This window comes from Solanum tuberosum, unplaced genomic scaffold (assembly GCF_000226075.1).
Source record: "Solanum tuberosum cultivar DM 1-3 516 R44 unplaced genomic scaffold, SolTub_3.0 scf00162, whole genome shotgun sequence".
NCBI classification, from domain to species: Eukaryota; Viridiplantae; Streptophyta; class Magnoliopsida; order Solanales; family Solanaceae; genus Solanum; species Solanum tuberosum.
The window spans coordinates 881,763-891,697 of NW_006239088.1; positions in this window are offsets into that span (position 1 = coordinate 881,763).

The window sequence follows — 9,935 nt, forward strand, 5'->3', positions numbered from 1 at the left end:
AAGAAAGATCTTTTGAAACATAATATTTTACACACTTGACAAATGTCCATGAACATTTAATAAATCTTCTCTTTGTTTACATACCCTAGACTCTTCTCTCTTTCTATCATTTGAGAATCGATCTCATAGCTTAGCCACATAACAAGTTTGATTAAAATGTGTAATGATCAGGTCGGTCATTTTTTTATTTTTCCATGGAAATTACCATTTTCCCCTCTCAATATTTACCTCGAGTCTTCTTTGGTTAATTTTAAAAAGTTGGTTTTGAACTTTGAGTTAAAAATGAGAATTTGGTAAGTTGTGAGTTTGAAAGGCTAAGTTGTTAAGAAAGTGGTTTTTGGTGTCTTTTGGAGTTTCGAGTGTCACAGTGGAGTTTTGTTATTGCATCAATCTTGATATGTGAAATCTGATCCGTGAGAGTTGATGGTTTCAGTTTCTGAGTCTTTTTGAGGATTTGAGGTCTTAAGTTGTGAAATTGAGGAATTTTAGCCTTTGGGTTGACTTTGGTCTATATTCCGAGTTTGAATGCTCGGATCAGAATTCCAAGAGTTCCATTGAATTTGGGTGATGACTTTAGGCCAAGGTGAGGTCTTGGTTGATTTTTGAGAAGTCGCGAGCTGGTTTTAGCCTTTTTAGGCATGAATTAGTTTCTTGTGGTTTTTACGATTGTCGGGTCAAGGAGACCTCAGATGCGTGCTTTTACAATTCCGTTGAGTTCGGAATATTGAGTATAATTGATTTCCATATGTGGTTTGTGTTCACAGGGTTCCGAACGAATCTCGAAGGTCTTTTCGATGTTTTGGAAATTGGCTGAGTTGTTGGTGTCTGCAGGTCTCGCTTTTGCGAAGGCCAACCAATTAAGCGACCTCCGCTTAAGCTATGGCATGTCGATTAAGCAACCTTCACTTAAGTGAAAGAGGTTTCACTTTTGCAACTCCCGCACTATTAGATGGGTTCGCAAGCGAACCCAAGGTCACTTGTGCGATACCTAAGAGGGGTTTTGCTCCAAATTTTGGGGTCTAAATCCTATTTCGCTATTTTTGATCTTGGGAAACCCTTATTGGCAAATTTTTAAAGTATTTTCTGTGCTAGATCAGTTGGGTAAGTGTTCTTGATCCTCAACCCTCATTTCCCATTAATTAATTATGAGCTTTAAAATCAAAATATGAGATTTTGATTGGTGAATGATGAGGTTTTTTAAGAATCCAAGTTCTTACCTAAAATGGAGTTCGTGAACTGATTTTAAGTCCTATTTTGAAATGATTTTCCCCTAATGAGTTCCTAAGGTCTTGAGTGTTTTCAAGTATTAAATTTCGGATACAAACCTTAATTTTAGAATTGGGTATTGTGTTGATTGACAAACCTTTCAAGGGAATTGTTGTGGGTGTTGTTATTTTTGGAAAGTGATTGTGAATACTTGCTTGTGCATAGATTGTGTGACTTTGGAAGTGATTCGTAAGGGGAAGACTCAACTATTGGAGTGATTTTGATTGAGTTAAGGTAAGTGGCTTCCTAAACCTTGTATTCTTGTTGAATTTGTATGCTTCCTTCGTTGATTGTGTATTGAGAGTAATGAGGATGAGGCGAAGGGTTTAAATTGTCCACTTGTTATATCTTAATGAATAAAAAGGGGTTGAAATGAAAAAGAAGAAGCTATGTGATGAATAAGATGATGTGAATTTTCTTATTGTTCCCTTGTTGATTAATTGATGAAATACTTGAAAGCATGATTGTGGACTAGAATTGTAAAAATTGTTGTCTTTTCCTTGTGGTGTGATATTGCTTGTGTGCATTGACTACGAATACCGTGATGAGACATGTGATGATGTTATAAAGCCAATGGGAAATGGTTCTGATTAGTTATGTGATATATAGTCGATGGAAAATGGTTTCGGCTAGTGATGTGATAAAAAACTGATGAGAAATGGTTCTTACTTGTGATATGATAAAAACTCGATGGAAAGTGATTCAGGCTAGTGATGTGATATAAAGCCGATGGGAAATGGTTCTGACTAGTAATGTGATATAAAGCTGATGGAAAATGGTTTCGATTGCCGATGGAAAATGATTCCAGCTAATAATATTTCCATTGTTCATACCATATTTGAGTAACATCCTTCAATTGGTAAACGGCTAGTTCCGCTTTTTCTACCGTAGTCACTCCCATGATAGCTAGCACCTTATAAACCTCCTTTATAAACCCATTAAGATCCTTTTCCATTTTGGAGCCACTAAACTCCGGTGGGTTCATCCTCAAAAACTCTCTCACCCTAGAAGCAGTCATCCCCTTTATTGGGTTTGCCGGAGCTACCATCTCCCTATTGATTTCAAATTGTACACAAATTTGAAAAGGTTAGAGGTGAAGTCTTCAATATCTTTGGCCTAAACAAAATTTTCATTTTGTTGTTTTTAATCATGACTATTATTTTTCACTCAAAAACCTTGAGCTCTTGATAAACATCAATACACCCAAAAATATTATTACAACAAGAGTTCTTGATAAAAAGCAATACACCACAAAAAAAATGTTAATGTAAGATAATACTTGTAAAGATTATGAAAACTTATCGGTTCAAGAGGAAAAAATTGGTGCTCAATTAAGAAAAGAGAGGAAGAAAGTTTGTAGAAAGAGAAAGAAAGTCGTGCAATGAGAGAGAGGCAGCGTGATTTTTTTCTACCATATTAAATAAGTTTGAATGTTGTTAAGACTCTCCTATAAATTTGATTCGTTCAGAACTTTTCAGATCCATAAAGAGGCTTTTTTAAAAAAAAAAGAAACAAATGGACCTAATGAGCCGAATCTAAATGACTAAGATTCAAACCTAAAAACGTTAATGAGTTGAATCTGAATGATTAAGAATTTTTTGTATTGGATTAGCTAATTAATCAGAAAAAGAAAAACTTGTACTATATATTCAGCAACTAAATAATCGTATTGTAGTGTTATAAGAATAATGAACATTAATATATTTTTTACATGAGCACATACAATTTTATAAAATTTATATCTTATTAGCATGCTCACATATCCCTTTAGTTCAAATAGTCATAAAATCAAACATATTTTCAAACCAAACTCCAGCAGATTATGTTGGAGTTTTACATGTGGGAATTTTAGTACTTTAAGATAGTGCGATGAAGTTTCACGCTATTAGAATTCTTTTGTATTTTAGTTGGGAATACTTTTGTCCAAATTTTATTTTCACATTAAAATACAATTAAATATCGAATAATTTTGAGATTTATTGTTTAAAAGTAGCTTATTTTCCCATTTTCCCTAAAATTAATTCAATTTAATTTCAATACAGAGCAAGGGCAATTCCAAGACCTTCTAAAATTTGTTGCCTTAAAATTTAATTTAGACTTATGAAACTGAAGTTGAATATTATGGATATGAAATTTCAAACTTCATAAATGCGAGTTTGAAAATTTAAACTTCAAAGTAGCAAATTTGAAGTTTCAAAATCTAAATATACAAATTGGGCTTTTCAAAATCTAGCCTCAAATCCGCATGTTAAAGTTTAAACTTCAATTCTAGTAAAAATCATAATCAAACTTAAAAAATCGAAAGTTGGCTTGACAAATCGTAACTTCAGACCTAAATATATGAGTATGAGGTTAGCATAGCCGTTATGAACTTTGTACCCAGAAAAAAGTCAGCAATTCCAAATAAGACATTCCTAACATGCTTAGATGAATTTTACTTTTTTTTTTTCTAGATAATGATGAATTTTACTACTCTAGAGCACCTATGAGATGCATGATATTTACAAAGCAAAAACTTTACCATCCTAGCTAAAATGGTAAATGACATTTATTTCGCAAAAAAGCACTAAAGTCGATCCATTAGGTATTAACTACATAACTCCAATCATTTTAATTTGTTTTTCTTAATTCAATATGATATGAAACTGGAGAATTATTTTTTTATTAACTTAAATTAAAGGTGTATAATGAACCAAAATGTCTTTTGAGTCTTGTGATCTTAAGAAATATGTCCTCCATGGATACTGCATATAAAAAGTTATTCCTCCATTCCAATTGACGTAAAGTCATTTGACTGGACACAAAATTAAAGAAAGAGAAGATTTTGTCCTTCAAAGTTGGACCCTTCTAGTATGTGTGAGTCTTTTCAATCGACAAAAATGCTGATCAAAACTTTTGAACAATCCATCTCTAATATTATCCTTAGATAATTATGTGGTTATAAATCATTATATGATAAAGTGAAAAAGGAAAATTTTGAAGTTACATTATTTATAGTTTACAATTTAAATATAAAAAGTGATGTTCTTTTTAAATAGATTTTAAAAATCTAAATATAAAACGTGATATTCCTCAAAAAAAAATTATTTTTTTCCCGAGAGAAAGAAAAAGAAGCAGCAGAGAAGGAGCAACAGAGCAACCTAAAATTTGCCAACACTGACATTTTAAATGGCGTAACTACGAGCAGCTACCAGATTCCCATTCCTACTTGTTTGCAACAAAAGAAAAAGTAATTCATGTGGTTTAGCATAAAATCAACGGAGTATGACACAAAATGTCCTTGAACTGTGATATTTGGTACTATAATTTTATTTTATTTTTATGACAAGGGAAACCCGCAGCCGCTACCCTTTGGGTGCGCACAGGGTAAAACCCCCGCTCCTATGCAATAGCTCGCAAACCACATAGGAGAGGTAACCCGCACTAGGCAAGCCCGGTGCGACGAGCTCGACCCAGAAGGCAAACCCCTTGCTTTCGCTGGCAAGGGGTTTCGAACTTGAGACCTCCAACATAAAAGTCCCAATCCCAAACCCCTTGCTTTCGCTGGCAAGGGGTTTCGAACTTGAGACCTCCATTCACCTATTGAGTCAAAACTTTAACGTTAACGTTTTGACTCAAGATTGGCCTTTAAGAATAACGGGCACACACCCAATTGAAATTATTTAAAAGGTGTTGGATCTCATAGTAATTTTAAAAAATAAAATAAAATCCGATATTTCAGGTAACTTCGTTTCAGCCCTAACTTGCCTATACTTGTCAGATGACGGCGGCGCCTGTGGGGAAGCCTCCACCATTGGAGGTTGCTCCAACACCTAAGGGAATCATTAATAATCTAGGGCGTCCATTGAATATGACTTGCGCCAACGCCATTAAACCAAGGAACTCACAACACAAGCCTATACCAATGAAACAAGTAGCATATCTACATGGAGAACCAAAGATAGTGTGGGAAGAAGAGGAAGTAGAACATATGATCATCAATGAAGACTTGCAGTTAGCGGTGATAGGAAAATTTTCCTACGGGTGGCTGGAGATCCAAGAGTTAAGGAGATTAATACCAAAACAATGTGAACTGAAAGGGGATGTAAACAATGGCTTACTAAGTAATAGGTATGTTCTAATAAGGACTACACTATTGGAAGATTATGTTACTCTACTGTCAAAACCACAGTTTTATATCACGCAAAATTATTGGTCATATCCTATGAGGACCCTTAAGTGGGATCCAATGTTTGATCCGGAGGAGGAAACATCAATTGCGATTGCATGGATATCGTTCCCAGTGCTCCCTCCAAACTTCTTTGGGAAGGAAGCAATATTCTCGTTGGCATCGGCTGTTGGAAAACCTTTACAAGTTGGCATGGCAATTCAAAATAAAACAAGACCAAGTTGTGCAAGAGTCAAGATAGAAGTGGATTTAATGGGAGATTTCCCAATTAGAATCAACGTGGAGTAAGGAGGAAGACAGGGGAAGTAGTGGAGAAGTGGGTTGCAATTAAATACGACTATGTATCAAAATACTGCAAAACATACAAGCTACAAGGACATAATGAAAAGGAATGGTTTATCATTCATCCAGAGTTATACCCTAAAGAGGAGAAGGAAAGTAATGCTGAAAAATTGACAGGGGACAAGAAGAACTGGAAAGAAGATCCAAAGGAAAAGAAAAGATGGTGGAGCATAAGGGGGAGATTAAGCAAGGTGAAAACAATAATTTAAAAGAGCAAAGCAGGTAGAATTTTGAGAAAGGGGATAGATATCATAACAGAGGTGGAAGGAGAGAACAGGTATGGCATCCAAGGGAACATCCAGTGAAGGACCATAATGTTCAAATACATACATGTATGAAGCTTTGGGGGAGAATAAAGAAGAGGAAGAAGGGGAAATTGAGATAAAAGAAGTGGAGGAAGGAAAAATCAGTGAAGAGGAAAGAAGAGATGTTGATCAATATGAGTCACAAAGTGGAGGGGGGATAAATAGGGATAAAATAGAGGAGAATAAAGAAAAGAATGGATCGTGATGAAAAGAATGACGAGGAGAGAGAAGATAGCCAAGAGAGACATGAGCATGATATCATGGGGGGAAATCAATCACAAGATGAATGGAATGAAGGTGATCAATTGATCAAGGAGAAAGACTCAAATGAAATAGGGACATCGAGTAGTACTATTAATTCATCAGAAAATTCCCAGAGAGAAAAGAACTAACAGCAAGTTAAAGGGGTAAGGGGACTGAATGAAGGGGTAAAGTCCGAACAAAAATCACCTGATTTGGAGGGAGAGCTATCCCCCAAAATCCATACAACTAAGCAGCAGGAAAAACAACATAAACAGGATACAGAGGAGGAAGACAACATGGATGCAAATATTGACAATATAGGCAGAAGTGGGGACTTATCACCAACGCAGATAGAGAGATTAAAGGGTAGAAACAAAAGAGGATCCAAGCATAATCAGCCGTCACAAATAAACACAAGGAGTAGGATGGGGTCTTCATTATCATCATATCAATGATAGACAAAGTCCTCTTTTGAAATATCAGGTCGGTTAAACCTCAAAATGCTTTTGAGAGAGTAGTCGACTTGAACATGAGACATCACTATTCATACATTGCAATACTAGAGCCTTTTCAAAGTCCCTCCGAACTGGAATATTATAGGAGAAAGCTGGAATTACCACATGCTAAGGCAAATTTTTCGAATAAGATTTGGGTTTTCTGGGAGGACGATTGGGAGGAGGAAGGTTCAACAGATACCTTTCAACTCACTATGAATTACAAATTAAAAGGCACACAATTTAGATTTTCTATTACAGCAGTCTACGCGATGTGCAGTGCGATAGAAAGATTAGAGCTATGGGAGGATTTGGATTTTGTGGCAAACGCAAACAAGATTGTACCTTGGATGGTGGGGGGGATTTCAACACAATAGTGGATGGCAGGGAGAAATTGGGGGGTCTACCAGTGTCTCATTTTGAGACACAAGACGTTCAATGTATTAATAATTGCGCGTTGAATGAGTTGAAGTTTATAGGTAGTCGATATACTTGGTGGAATGGGAGAATCGAAGAAGCTTGCATCTTTGAGAGACTAGATAGGGTCTTTGGGAATAACATTTTGATGAATTTTGCACCAGAAAGTGAGGTCCACCATTTAATAAGGTAGAGGGGTCAGATCACACACCACTACATGTAATGTGTAATTATGATCAAGAACCATTCAGTAGGCCTTTCAAGTTCTTGAATTTTTGGACCAAACATGTAGATTTCAAGAAGATTGTAGAGAAAAACTGGAGGAATCAGGTTGAAGGATCCCCTTTTACCATTCTTCATACAAAGATGAGACGACTAAAAACAGTACTGACGCAATGGAGCAAGGAGACATTTGGAAACATTTTTCAAAAAATTGCAACTTTGGAAGATGTGATTAAAGGAAAGGAGGTGCAGTTAGAATTAGCTCTTACAGAGGCCAACAGAGTGAACTCAGCAAGGCTAATGTAGAATTAAAGAGGTATCTGAAGATGGGAGAAGAGTTTTGAGGCAAAAGGCAGGAATGAGGTGGTTTACAAAAACACAAAGTTCTTCCATGCATATGTTAAAAGGAGAGGAGGAAATTGAACATTAAAGAAATCAAAACTATACAAGGGGACACTATTAACTCACCTCGGAATATTGGAGAGAAAGCAGTAAATATTTTCAGGGATCAGTTTAAGGAAACACATGAGACAGTGGACTTTTCAATGCTTCAGTGTATCCCTAAAATGATTACAGAAGAGGAGAATAATGAAATGGAGAGGATACCTACAAAAAAAGAAGGTGAAGCAAGTGGTTTTTAACTTAAATGGAGATAGTGCGAGTGGGCAAGATGGCTACTCAGGCCATTTCTTTCAATATTGCTGGGAAATCATTGAAGATGAAGTGTGGAACATGGTAAGGGCCTTTTTCAGTGGTTTTGAGCTACCAAGATACATACCACACACAAACCTGGTCCTGATTCCACAGAAAGAGGTAGTGGAGAATTATGGAGATTTAAGACCAATCAGTTTGAGCACTTTTGCCAATAAGATCATCTCAAGACTGATACATGAGCGAATCTCAAAAGTGTTGCCAAGGGTTATATCAGTGAATCAGTCGGGGTTTGTTAAAGGGAGGAGCATAACTGAAAACATTCTCCTAGCTCAAGAAATCATAAGGGATATTAACAAGAGAAACAAACTACATAATGTGGTTGTGAAACTAGATATGGCAAAGGCCTATGACAGAGTCTCTTGGAAGTTATCTTGTTCAAGTCATTAGAAAGTTTGGCTTCTCAGAAAGAATGATTGACATGATAGTAAGGTTGATTAGTAACAATACTCATGAATGGGAAGTCTTATGGTTTCTTCCAATCTTGAAGAGGGCTGAAACAAGGAGACCCACTCTCACCTACTTTGTTTATTATTGCAGCTGAAGTTTTGGCAAGAAACTTAAATGGTTTATTTGAAGAAGCTGAATTTGAAGGTTTTGGGCTTCCAAATTGGAGTCCCCAAATTAACCATTTATCTTATGCAGATGATACTATACTTTTTTGTTCACGACAGCCTAAATCAATGAGGATGATGATGCAGGTACTAAGAAGATATGAGGGTGTCTCTGGTCAACTGATAAACATTAACAAGAGTGTGTGCTATCTACATGAAAAGATGCCAATAGGGGTATGCAATAAAATAAGAAGGATTACAGGGGTCAAACAAGGTAAATTTCCATTCATTTACCTAGGATGTCCTATATTATATGGCAGGAAGAATAAAGGTCACTTTGAAGAGTTGATCAGAAAAGTAGCAAAAAGAATGGCCCTGTGGCAGAATAGGTTTCTTACATTTGGTGGAAGGTATGTTTTAATATCACATGTTTTACAATCAATATCAATGTACTTATTATCAACAATGAACCCTCCAGCCTGTGTCATAATTCAATTGCATAAATTGCTAGCAAGATTTTTTTGAGGAAATGCTAATGGAGCCAAAAATAAACATTGGGTGTCATGGGACTGCTTGTGTTACCCAAAGGAAGAGGGAGGTTTGGGTTTTAGATCATTACATGATGTATCAAAAGCTTTATTTGCAAAGGTATGGTGGATTTTTAGGACTTCAACATCTTCACTATGGAGTAAATACATATGGAACAAGTATTGCAAGAAGTATCATCCATTTATAGCTACAGGATGGGGTTCATCACATGTGTGGAGGAAAATGATTGTGGTAAGGGAGGAGGTAGAGCACAACATTTGGTGGCAGATTAAGGCAGGAACATCAAATTTTTGGTTTGATAACTGGACAAGATTAGGGGGACTTTATTATACTGAAAGTGGGGAAGTTAGGGAAGAAGAAATTGAAGTAAAGGATTTTGTTAGAGGGAAGATGGGATGAAAAAAACTAGTTGAATACCTGTCTACAGAAATGGTGGAGTATGTTAAGGATAACATAATTCCTCCTAATAGAGAGGATCAAAATGATAAAGCTTGGTGGACACATGGAGACTTTACTGTAAAATCAGCTTGGCAGAAAGTGAGGAAAAAGAAGGAGATCATTTTGATTATATATGGAATAAGGATGTCATTTTAGGTCATTTTTTCCCTATGGAGGGTATGGAAGAGGAGGGTCCCAACTGATGATAATCTAAAGAGAATGAAAA